The sequence below is a fragment of the Triturus cristatus genome, chromosome 6, assembly GCF_964204655.1.
Source record: "Triturus cristatus chromosome 6, aTriCri1.1, whole genome shotgun sequence".
Taxonomy (NCBI): domain Eukaryota; kingdom Metazoa; phylum Chordata; class Amphibia; order Caudata; family Salamandridae; genus Triturus; species Triturus cristatus.
The window spans coordinates 103,791,205-103,804,400 of NC_140589.1; the positions used below are offsets into that span (position 1 = coordinate 103,791,205).

Here is a 13,196-nt window from a genome sequence, read left to right on the forward strand (position 1 = left end):
TTTGAATTATTCTCAAAAGATTTTTAGGTGAAAAAACCACCTGAGGTGTTCTGAGATCCCAGAGCAGGAAAAAAGAACTGACACTCACAGGCAATGTTTTAAGCTTACCAGTGTTAGCCTATCAGGCTGTCTTTTCCCCTCATCCTGTCTGTCAATGGCAGCCTTTTGTCTATGACAACATGTGCAAGTATAAAAAAAAGGCCTTTTTTTCAGTACATTTATACGGCTATTCTTCTCCAGCATTCTCCAGGAAAATACATCTGACAGTCTACAGTGTGACTATATGGAAAATGACTTCCAGTGATGAACACCATGCAGACATTTTCCTGGATTCTTAATATATATTGAAAAAGGTGTTCCTGGGTCTCCGCAGGCAGCACGGAATTATTAAAGGTTTATGACTATCAATGAAGATCCTACAGTGCAGAAGTTATAGTACAGTAGTTACACACAAAATAACATCAATGTCCCTCAAAACTAATCTTTATGAAAAACAAATGCATTTTTAAAAAAATATTAGATATGTAGGTCAGTAAGAATAAATCTCAAGGTCTTAGCACCCACCTGTAGGAGTGACAATATAACCCGGGTGTCGTTCTAACATTAGCACAGTGTGGCTGTGCACTCCGGTTAGCATTAAGAGTCCATGGGTAAAGTTATCCAGTAGCAAAGGATCACAAACACAGTTGCAAGACCAGCACAAAATGTGACTACCTTCCCCCTATGGAAAAAAACCTTAATTGGCTCCTTATCCAAGCACGATGTACATTTAGATCAGCATCTATAACACCACACTACCTAAGCAAGAATGTATCCTTATCAGGAAACCATATACATCTTCATATCACCAAATATTTACACCTTGAAATCAAGCACTGCAACAAGACAACTTTTTATTGCTCTTTCTCAGGTAGCACACCTAAGATATGAAATACAATACTGATCAAGATAAGGGGGCGCACCTAAGATATGAAATACAATACTGATCAAGATAAGGGGGCGCACCTAAGACATGAAATGCAATACTGATCAAGATAAGAAAGAACCCTCTTTCACTTTGTTTTAAAAAAACCTCCTTCTGACAAACACCATAAACAGCCACCTCTTATCATTCCAGCATGAATACGAGTTTTCTTCTTTCATAATTCCTGTTGATGAATTTTCAGAAGAACCCCATGTGCTTTACCTCTGTTCTAATAATTGTTGTGGTAGAGGCCAGGAATCGTTTCTTAAATCCCATTTGTTTCAGGTATAATCTTTCTATCAATGACCTGATTGTCTTAATGAAATCTCCACCAAATTAATTTGTTTGTTATAATATGTACAAATTCATTAAATCTTTTTTCCTATATTTCAAAAGGAACATTTTTATCATCATGTTTACAATTGAAATGTTTTAAAAACAACTAAAAAGCTTCCTCAGCCTAAAGCAACTCTTTTAACATCCAACCTAGCTGTCCCTCATGTTATAAATCAGGCTTCAATATGGGACGACCTACTTAGGAAATTGGACTCTATTATAGATCCGATAATTGATAAACTGGCTAGCATTGAAGCAAGGATCTCCAAGTTGGAGTCCCAATTTGACAACTTTTCTGTACAAGCTCGGGATAATCATATATCCGACGGTCTCTCACACGGTCCTCAGCCAATCATAGCAGGAAACTCTCCTATGTCAGGGATACAGGCTGCTCAACTTCCGACTACAATAGCTCTATCCGTAGAGCATACAGAAACCACGAGGAGCTCACAACAACCTAATGCTCCCCAATGTAGAACAGAAGGGCCCTGTTCATCAGATCAGTCGAAAATAATCAAAGCTACATCCACAACGAAGAATACACCACAAGTGCAACCAACGTTCCATCTATCTCCTTTAGCAGCTCCCCTGGTGTTGGTCTTGGCACAGGTACCCCCGCTAGTAGCTAACCAAAGAGAGTCTACTATCCCTTTAATGGACAAATGTGCACACTGGATTGCGTCGAATCTTAATGCTCCTGACTGGGTATGCCAATCGCTTGTAAACTAGATCATAATGGCGAGAAGAGTTCATTGGGTGGGCACCCAGGAAAAGAAGCTAAAAGGGGACTGTGTGATTGTACACTTTTCGAACACTAATGTTTTGCCTGTTCTCCTTAGGAATTTTTTCCCCCCCACAAAGGAGATCATATGAAATAGTGCCTTTAACATCTGATTATTTTTATAACAAACGTCAATTTAAAAACACAAGCTTAGCTAGGGTAAACAGCTCCATAGCACAGCCTAGTGCTTTAACCACAGCTAATTCATCTTGTGGTAATACGATACCACTCTCCAATAGATTCGAAGTATTTTCCAATCTAGAAGAGTGTGACTGACTACGGAGCAACCCTTCACCTTCAACGCAAATCCCTATTAAGCACATGAAAGAAAATGCTAATGCTAGTGGATCCTGTTTTAACCTATCCAGTCTAACCCATTTGTCAACTTACTGTGCATTGTCTAGTTTTAATGAACCAGCCTTAAGGGAGGAAACCATTATCGCACCCAAAGTGGAGACTCCTCGTACTAAATCCCAAATTATTATAGCCCCTTCCTCAGACCTTAAAATCAGGATTCTATCTTGGAACATTGCTGGTATAAATTCAAAGATAGACAACCCAGAGTGGTCCAAGTTTATATCAGAATGTGATGTTGTATTGTTCCAGGAGACTTGGTCACTTGTGCCTACATTGTTCCCAGGGTTTTCGGTTTTTAATGTAGTAGCAACCAAGGGGAAAAGGGGCAGACCCTATGGAGGGCTCTCTCTATGGGTTGCGACTTACTTAGATTGCACTATTTCTGAACTACACTTTTCCTCATTGGATCTCCAAGGTCTGGTCCTCTCTTTTAAACCTAATTTTAATTTAATTCTTATCAATGTTTATTCACGTCCAACAAGTCTTTCTCAAGAATCTCCGATTTTTGATTTACTATCTACTTGTATACTAGATCTACCCAAACATGATAGACTAATAATTGCGGGTGATTTTAATTGTCAATATGAACCGCTTGCTGACCTCCCATATACACTAGATAACGCGGAAGACACCTGTAATCTAATACCAGATCCCCAAATTCAGAAGGTAAAGGCATGGACTTCATTAGTTATGCAAATTAATGCATTTGTTCTTATGCATTCATTGAGGGCCTGTAATGGCTGCCTAAAATCAGACCAGCCGGGGAAACCTACCTTTAAAAGGGATACCTACTCTTCCCTAATAGATTATATTTTGGTGGAGGTATCTTTCTGGAATAGCATTGTTGATTTTTCTGTCATCTCTCGATTTGACAGTGATCATGATGCGTTGTTGCTTGAGCTATTAATTCCTGTCCCTCAAGTATCTTCCACTACTGGCCTTACGGCTGACCAGCACCTCTTTCTGGACAACAATAAAAGAAGAATTAGATGGGACTTAGTAAAACGCGCACCGGACAAAATGCTAGAACTCTATGGGTTGATCCTTCCAGCGCTTCTTGAAACAGAAAGGCTATTCACCCCATTTCCGAGTGTTTGGGACTTACAAGCGGTAGAATCTATCTATCTGCACCTCACTTTGGCTCTAAAAACCTTCTTTAACCCTTCCATAAGTAAATCTAGGCCAAAACATTTTTCTAATTCGTGGTATACTAAAGCATGCAGACAGGCTAAAACCGTTCTTATTAATGCAATTAAAACAAAAAATAAGGTTGCATTGAAGTCCTCTAGGAAGCTCTATAACGAGACTATTAAAAAGGCAAAAAAAACCTGGGAACTTGAAAAATGGGAGGCCCTTAAAATAGCTCTTTCCAATAAGGATATAAGGGGATTTTGGAAAATTGTCTCCAACACCGGCAATAAGGACGAACGATCCCTGATTCTCCCCAATATTGCAGCATCTGTCTGGGAAGCCCATTTCAAGTCTCTGTATTCTACTGGAGATGACTTGATTGCTGTGGAGGGTTCTCTCCAGTTAGTCCAATTCGAATCCGTCAAGGAAATAACGGCCTTAGAAGTAGAGGGTGCCATTAAAAGTCTTTCCATGTCTAAAGCACCCGGCCTTGATAAAATCCCTGGGGACCTATACAAAGAAGAACCCTCAATATGGGTACCATATTTATGGACCCTATTTAATGCCATCATGAAAGGCATGAGTATCCCAGACACATGGCTAGGAGCCGAAATATTTCCCATATTTAAAAAAGGATCACCATTGCTTCCTGTAAACTACCGGCCAATTAGCCTAATAGATGTTGCACAAAAGTTGTTTGCCAGAATACTACTTAACCGTCTGCATTTATGGATGGAAGAGATGAACATCTTGAGTGATCTACAGGCAGGATTTAGGAAAAGGGTATCAACTGTGGACCAACTTCTAAGGCTGCAATTACTATTCTGGAAGACAGTATCAGTGGAGGGTGGCAGTCTCTATCTGATATTTGTCGACCTGAAAGCAGCCTTTGATATGGTTCCAAGGGCTAAACTTTGGGCTGTATTACATGAGATGGGAGTCCCATTGGACTTATTAGCTACAATCATTAGACTGCACACTGGTAATTATGCGCAGGTCAGATATGGTAAGGCAGGCCAACTAACTGCGCGCTTTCCAGTCGATAGAGGAGTCAGGCAGGGATGCGTACTAGCCCCCACCCTGTTCTGTCTATATGTTAATGCTCTGATAACTCATATTAACAAGACGGACAGCGGTGACTCCCCTAGACTTAATGGTAGAAAGGTTCCAGTCATGCTTTTTGCAGATGACACCCTACTGCTATCCAAATCCCCGATGGGTGTTCAACGTGTTTTAGATAGCTTCTCAGCATTTTGCATAGTCCATGGGCTTGAAATAAACATTTCGAAAACCAAATATATGGTTTTTAATCCAGCTAAATCAACTCGACCTAATCCCACACTCAACGGAACAACCCTAGAAAGGGTCTCACTATTCGAATATCTAGGAATTACACTCTCCGAGTCTTTTTCCTGGGCTCCCCAACTAGACAAAGCAGGCATGCGGCTTGCCCAATTATCTGGTGCAATACTAAGAACCTCCAAATATACTACATACAGGGCTCCAGGCCCTGCTGCAGAAATTTATAAAGTGCAAGTAAGAAACGCAGCTTTTTATGGAGCAGAACTGTGGGGCCATTCCCAGATGAAAAGCCTTTCTCTAATAGAGAACAAGTTTATTAGACTCTTATTGGGTTTACCGCAAAGCACTCCTTTAATACCACTACGCTTTGATTTGGCAATTCGACCAATAGATGAAGAAGCAGGCTTACGTCCCTTAACATATTGGCGAAGAGTTTGGCTCACTGAGGAGCTAAGATCCTATTGTCGTGACCTTAGTTCAATAATTGGTATAGTGAGGTTGCCAACAAGGGATTTTGTTTGTGGTCACTTAGTTCAATTTCTTTATAGTTAAGTTTTGAAGTGTATTTTAAACAAATTATACACGGACTATAAATGTTATCAAAAAACTATTTGTAGACAAAAGGTACACACACGGGATTTGTTTTTGTGAATAAAACACAAGTCTTTTTATATAAATCAAAATCAGAAAGGGAGTACAAAAAGAACAATAAATTTCAAGCAATACAGCATGAAAGATGGGTTAACTCAAATCCACATTTCATCAAATAACATCTATTTCCAAATGATTTTAACAGAGACTAATTTCAAAAATGAAAAGAAATCAACTGTGTTTATCTAATGGTGTGGAATTAGATGATGGAGTCGACGTTTCGGTCTTGGTGGCAGAAGTCCGTTAGACCATCTTCAGGACAGTTAGTAATTGCATAATAAAACCCTTTGTGGGTTCAGAGAATCACACGTAGCTTGTTTTTTGTGTTTGTTTGTTATTGTCAAGGCGTATTAGTTGATTTTATAGCCTAATGGTTGACAAACTTTCTCCTACCAGGAGATTAAACGGGAGAAATCCTCGTTCGTTCTGTTTTCTTGTTCCAGAGCTTTGTAATTTCCAATTGTCGTTTGGGCTCGAAAAAATCCGCCACAGTCGGGAACGCTGTGGTAGGAGAAAGTTTGTCAACCATTAGGCTATAAAATCAACTAATACGCCTTGACAATAACAAACAAACACAAAAAACAAGCTACGTGTGATTCTCTGAACCCACAAAGGGTTTTATTATGCAATTACTAACTGTCCTGAAGATGGTCTAACGGACTTCTGCCACCAAGACCGAAACGTCGACTCCATCATCTAATTCCACACCATTAGATAAACACAGTTGATTTCTTTTCATTTTTGAAATTAGTCTCTGTTAAAATCATTTAGAAATAGATGTTATTTGATGAAATGTGGATTTGAGTTAACCCATCTTTCATGCTGTATTGCTTGAAATTTATTGTTCTTTTTGTACTCCCTTTCTGATTTTGATTTATATAAAAAGACTTGTGTTTTATTCACAAAAACAAATCCCGTGTGTGTACCTTTTGTCTACAAATAGTTTTTTGATAACATTTATAGTCCGTTTATAATTTGTTTAAAATACACTTCAAAACTTAACTATAAAGAAATTGAACTAAGTGACCACAAACAAAATCCCTTGTTGGCAACCTCACTATACCAATTCATCCGCCTAAGCCCTCAAGGGTTTATTGGGCTTACCCTTTACCTATCATTAGTTCAATAATAGCACTTAGCACTTCTAAGAAGTTTCCCTGGCTTGTATATATCAAGGAAATGTGCTTCAGGATTGGTTTGCCTGAACTCTGGACTAATCCTGAGGCATTTTCTTTGATGCTTCCTCGTGTAAAACTGGTTCAGGCATATAGACAGTACAGGCTAAGTGTATTACAAGGAAATGAAACTCTTGGCAGTCTTTCAAGACAGTTTCTATCAATCAAAGACCAGTATAGCTTCGAGCTATTCCTGAATGAATTACACCCACCTTTGGCAAGGAAACTATACATCCAATTCAGGTATGGCACATTACCACTTAGGGACTTTACTAAGAACTGGTCCAAACGAACAGAAACAATCTGCCCAGCCTGTGCAAGGTCGACCGAGACATTAATCCATGTATTGTTTCTCTGTGTTGCATATAGAGCTCCCAGGAAATATTGGCTCATCCCTCTATGTAGGAGTCTAGGATTTACAAGATGTACTGAAGCCTATCGCATCCTAGCCAGTGATACAAGCACTCTTGTAGTGTTTGCTGTTTCACGTTTTTTACATGCAATGTGGATTAAGCGCCTTAGTTTTAAATAATCTTATGCTGCTATCTATATTTTGTCCTGGCCTATTTTAAATCAACTTTTTGATGTTTTTATCAGCTGTCTAAATGTATTTTAAATGTATTTAATGCAACTTTTATGATCTTTTGATCGAAATAAAGTTTACAAATGGTAAATGGAAATGTTTTATAAATTATTTGGTATATATATTTACTTTAAATTGTTGATCCCTGCTGAGGTCTAAATCATTAACAATGGGAAAGAAAGCAGAAGAACTTTCACTCAGACCTGGCCAGCACCCAAGACGATCAATAGTGATGCATTTTATTGCATAAGATTGTAGTCTGCCTACTTTTTCTCACTTATAAGAAACTCTCCTCCCTATTGTTCAATACATTTTACAACAGTAGAGTAGTTGTGAGTTAAGCTTTTGGACACCTTGTCCGAATTGTCAACACGTACAATGTTGTGGCTAATCCCAAGCCACCCTGCTGCAAAATGTTGCCTTCAGCACTTTCAAACCCGTGTGAGAAATAATGGAAATGCAAACAAGTTTTATAATTTATGTGGCAGCACACATTGAAAACATTGCTGTAAAAGTTGCATCAAGTTTAGGCAATGACAACAAGTTTGGCGATTCAAACACAAGCGCAGCGTTTTTGGCTTCCCCAATGCTTGTTAGCTTTGCCATAGTTTATGGTCTAAACCATTCAAACATGGTCGCTTGTGGGTGTGTAAACATGCGCATGGAAGGACAGCCAGCTACGAATATTTTTGCTCAAGTAGTATTACATACCATTTCATATCTGCCCATGCCCCACACACTCTTGTAGACATATTGAAATGTTTTGTTTTCTAAAGTATAATAAAATCACTCCAAGGTGGTCATGGATGACTGCAAATGCGCACAGACACTAAGAAGGTATCATCTAATTTTTTTTTTTTTTTTGCAACACTTTTTTCTTAATTTATCGTTCCAAGATGGTGTAAGGTTATTTTGGAATAGCAAATCAAGAAATAAAGTTTGAGGGAGGATTCTGCTTATATAGACAGAAGCAGGCAGCCAATAACAGTGTACAGCTGCCAGATCCTTGCAAAACAAAATATAATAAAAATAAAGCAGGGAGAGAAAGGGGTGGGGAGTGATATGGAAAGTGAGCAACCAAAGTGATATGGAAAGTGAGCAACCGACGAGCGAAGAAGTGAGCGGCCTGGTAGCAGTGAACAGCTGAGGGACCATCGAAGTAATTGGAAAAAATGAAGCAGGAAGAGGAGGGGAAGGAGAGCAAATGACAAGCAGGCAATGAGGAGGCGGGAAGCAGGAAGAAGGCGGATGAGGAAGAAAGAGAGGAAAGCGATGCACTCTTGTGGACTGCTAAACACAAATGGAAAATATTTCCCGGATGGTGGAGAGGTGTGGCTCACTAGTTAGAGGCGGCAGACCCGTAAGCTGAGAATCGGCCAGGGACCAGGGTTCAATTCCCGACGCGGCAGGGTCGTGGACCAGGGTCAAAACGGACTCGATAATTCTCGCCTCGGTACCTACTCTAACCAGGAACACACTCGGCAACTCTGGGCATTAAGCTTGCCTCATCTCTACAACGGCCCCCCACAGACGCCGGGGATGCCTGGTTTCACCCTGGAGATACCTAGAAAGGGACCATCTCACAGGGATAACCAGGACGGGTTCCCCAGCGGTCTACAGCGCCGGGACGCCCCGTTGCTGGGGTAGCTGTGCGCTTTACAAGTCTCCAACATTTAACATGTCATTGGAAGGATACAATTAATTCATACGATGGTATAGAAGCTACGCTCTGGGGAATTGTTTCAGGGTTAGGGAGATATGGGGTCAAAAACAAGACTAGGGAGAAAAGAAAACACTGAACCAGGAGCATTGAGGTAGACAATAAAGGCATTCAATCATGAGCAAGGGGCTGACCTAAAACCCACTCTCTGTATTTCACTGCAGACAAAATGTCAGCAGACGAGCTAAAAAAGAGTTTGTCAAAAGTTGTTTACACGGAAATACCACCAGTTTATTAGTAACAAATCTTATATAAATATGTCCACAGGGCCTAGCGAAATTGTACGTTGGCAGAATAGGTATAATTGTCAGCTCAGCACACATCTGTCTTCACACAAATAGGACATATTTTAGCATTTCGGATAATGCAATCAGCTAACACTTCAATGCCAACAAATTTCAGCTGCAGATTGAGAAGTACTCAGAATAAGAGTCTTGAGTTACCTTGCGTAAATAGGAAAAAGCACAGTATCGCATATGCCAAAGGTGTGCCCATTGCACTGCAGTATGCCTTGTAGACCAGGAAGGACACCAGGCCTTTCTTCTTCTCTTCCTCGTTGATGAGTTTATTTCCACACCCGGACTCCTCTGACACCTGGCCTTTGTCTGTATCACGGTGGTGACTGGTGTCAGTCTTAGGGTGCTCCGCTGACTTCTCCTCATCTTCAGACTGCTCTCCTAAGTCCATAAGGATCTCACTTTGTTCCTCGTTATCATCCTCTTCTTCTACGTTGTCGCCCTCAGATGATGCTAATAAGACACAGCACAACTAAGGCATCAAACGAGAAGCACAACCCTAATGTGTTCAAGTTAGATTGGGCTGGCATGCCTGTCCAGGAATGATTTATGAAGCTTATGTTATTCCCTGGAAAACAGTCATTACTTTGGGTGCATATTTCTATTGTATTAATTTATTAGTAATAAACAGATACAATCTAAAATAAACACACTCCTTTTTATCTAGGCATACACTTTGGTGCGTGGCCCCTGTGTATATTTTCCATGGGCGAACAACCATAGACTTTACCTGAGACAGGGAAAAAGGCTTTACTCTTCTTGAAATAAACAGGGATCTATTGATATGTCCTCTAGATCACTTCCTTTCTAGGGCTACGGAGAGCCTGACTGTGAACATCATTAAAGAATAACTTGAGGATTATCCTACAATCCTTTATTTAAACTAAGTACTTTTGCATAATTTATATAACCTGATTAAGACTTCTAGCTGCAGATTCCTTACCTTAGAACATTAACCAAGCGGTCAAATTCAAATTCATCTTAATTAGGTCATTATAGGACCATAAAAGCACAGGATAAAACATTTACATCTTCATAAAATATAAATAAGACTCTAAAAGCATCATAAAACAGATGATCATTAAAATGCATAGTCTTCTCAATTTGATCGCAGCAGTGATATAACTGAGAACTGCAGTGCAAACATCGAGTGATTCTACGTTTTGTAGATAGATCAAACCCTATTTGTAAGAATTAAAGTGCTTATGTAGTAGGGCTGGGCGTAAAAAGCGAAATCTAAGGGAGTCATATAAAGTACAAAAGAGCATAAAATGAACAGTTGATTGAACAGTAACACAGTCCCAGGGGCAGTGTGGAACGGAGAGAAACCAGGAGCCCACTATTGGGAAAGCCACAAGGAAGTGGACTATACTAAGTCTAAATCTAGTGAGATAAAATATGTGCTCTGGGTTTACTATCCAGATCAGATAAGTCTCCATATCAGATGATGTGGATATCTGCATATATATTTTGTAACTGTGGTCATATCAAGAGATTTTTCTACTCTAACTCCATCTTTGTAAGTTTCATAGCTCTTCTTGACTTCCATTTTAAGATCAGGTGTTATACTTTGCGGTGACTCAAAGAGATGACAATACCCATAGCAGTCATGTTATCTAATTTTAAACAGTCTAGTAAGACCTTCCACGAGAAGTCTGATTCGGGGAGCTCCATAGCTTATCCATAATAGAAGGGGTGCCATGGAGATCCAGTCCGCCATTGAACCCTATAACCAGTTCCAAATGTGAAATAAGACTGGAGGATGATTTAGGAATGGCCAGAAGCCTGCACAAAAACCTATTTTTGACTAATTGAAGTTATGTGCAGGTAGTACAACCCCAGACTCCGGCTCCATAAGTGCCCACCCATAGGCACTTGCTTTTATAAAGTTAGACCATTTCGTATACCGGCTTGTGGCCTAACCTTTTTTCAAATCTGAATATTGCATCTTCAGCTGCACACATCTTTTGAGCCCTGTGGATAAGTAACCTGTCCCATGATCCATTTGCCTCCAATAAAATACCAAGGTAGTTGAAAAAAGGAACTTTTTCAATTTGTGCCCGCCCCCCCCCCCAATAAAAAAGTTTTTGACTTAGTGTGTTTTGGACCACAGGTCATGATAGAAGATTTTGACTGATTTACCTTAAGTTTTAATCTCAGCATAAAATCACTAAACTTGTTCAAAAGCCTTTGGAGGGCATTTGCGGTCAGACCTAAAAGAACCGCGTCATCCGCATTGAGGAGCACAGGGACTGCCTGCATGCCAATCCTGGGAACATCGTCACAACAAGCCCTTAAAGTGGTGTTTAGGGAATTGATGTATAATAAAAAAAGGAAAGGCGCTAATATGCAACCCTGTCTGACCCCTCTAGTCACATTTATTGGGGCTGTACAGTCCCCATTCAGTGTAAAGCGCACCCTCATTGTGGAGTGCCAATGTATGTGTTTTACCAGATCCACTAGATGGGGGTCAATACCCGCCTGCTCCATCAGGTCTCATAATATGCTCCTATCTACAAGTTCAAAAGCACTGGAGAGGTACATAAATGCCATATGTATGGCCCCTCTCCTGACTTTGGCATATTTGCCTATGGTGAGAGTTTGGTTAAGGGTTTGTTATACAGTTCCTAGGCCTTGACGGAAATCCTACTGGGCGGGGGAAGGGGGTGGAAGAGCTAGCCTCTGCCCAGTCCTCCAATTTTCCCAAGATTACCCTCCCCAGGATCTTGAAAGTGGAATCAATCAATGAGATTGGGCGATAACATGCCGGACAGTTGCGGTCCCCTTTTTTCTTTTTTTATAGTTGGGTACAATGATGGCTTTTCTCCATGAATCTATAAGGTCACCTTTCACTACAGGCCTAAATACATTTGTGACCAGAGGAGCCCAGAATTTACCATTGTTTTTAAAAAGATAAACTGGGACCCGGTCATGCCCCGGGCTTAGCCATTTGCAGCACTCATAATAGCTTTTTTTGACTGCAGCTAAGTCTACAAGATCAATTAGCCACTCCTCGTAATAGGGTGGTGATCGGGCATGTTTTTGTTTAGGGACCTACTGTGAGAAGTTGGCCTGATGTGTGATGTCACTAGTTCTAGTGTACACCTTATATCAGTCCAAACAACCCTTATGGTGATTGGTTGTAAAGTCAACCTTATAGACCAGCTATCCTAGCGGTAGCATGGACAAGAGCAGTCTTAGGCTAAACTCTGAATGGCATGTGAAGCCAGCTGTGATACCATATATAATCCCTTGAATACCAAATGAAAGGACACCACAACAGATATATATATAAAATAAAGTGTATTTATTCTAGTCATACCCTCAGCACTCTTTATGAGATTCGAGGTAAGTACAACACAGTCTTATTCAAGCATACATTAAGTCACACAGGTAAGTAATAGTTAGGCCCTAGGGGCCACGCAAACCATATACTAAGGAAGTGGTATAAGGACCACTGTCACGGAAATGGAATGGGCCTAGGCCTAGGGAATCGCTGGGGCTACACTACACCACCAACAGTTAGGAAGTGGGAGGCCCACGGGATTCAGGTGCAGAGTGGAAACACTCACGCGTAATGCGTATAGTCGATAGAAAAAGTACAGTTCCGAAATAAACAGTTTTAGGCCACTTCTGAAGCAACTAGGAAGTCGAGACTCGGAAACTAGACCCTAGGATAGTTACTACCCTCGTGAGCACCGAAGTACCCAAGTTATCTAGCCCACGGGCTGCGGGTGCATAGGTGTGAACTTGCGTCGGGTTTCGTCGTGGACTTCTATGGATGCCTGAAGGAAAGTTGCTGACAGGCAGTCAGTGAAGAGTGTCCGGTGGATCCCAAGGCTGGGATCAAGAAGAGAGGATACCTGCAAGCAGAAGGGACAGAGTCAAGGTCACTAGCCA

General features: G+C 40.6%; 1 pseudogene across 1 annotated transcript in view; it reads right to left on the reverse strand.

The window, feature by feature from the left end:
* LOC146816444 (ATP-binding cassette sub-family C member 10-like) overlaps positions 1 to 13,196 on the reverse strand; it is an 839,384-nt pseudogene that overhangs the window by 445,181 nt on the left and 381,007 nt on the right. The window contains exon 11 of the transcript XR_014962842.1: positions 9,444 to 9,749. The product of XR_014962842.1 is annotated as an ATP-binding cassette sub-family C member 10-like (transcript). The remainder of the gene's footprint in view (positions 1 to 9,443; positions 9,750 to 13,196) is intronic.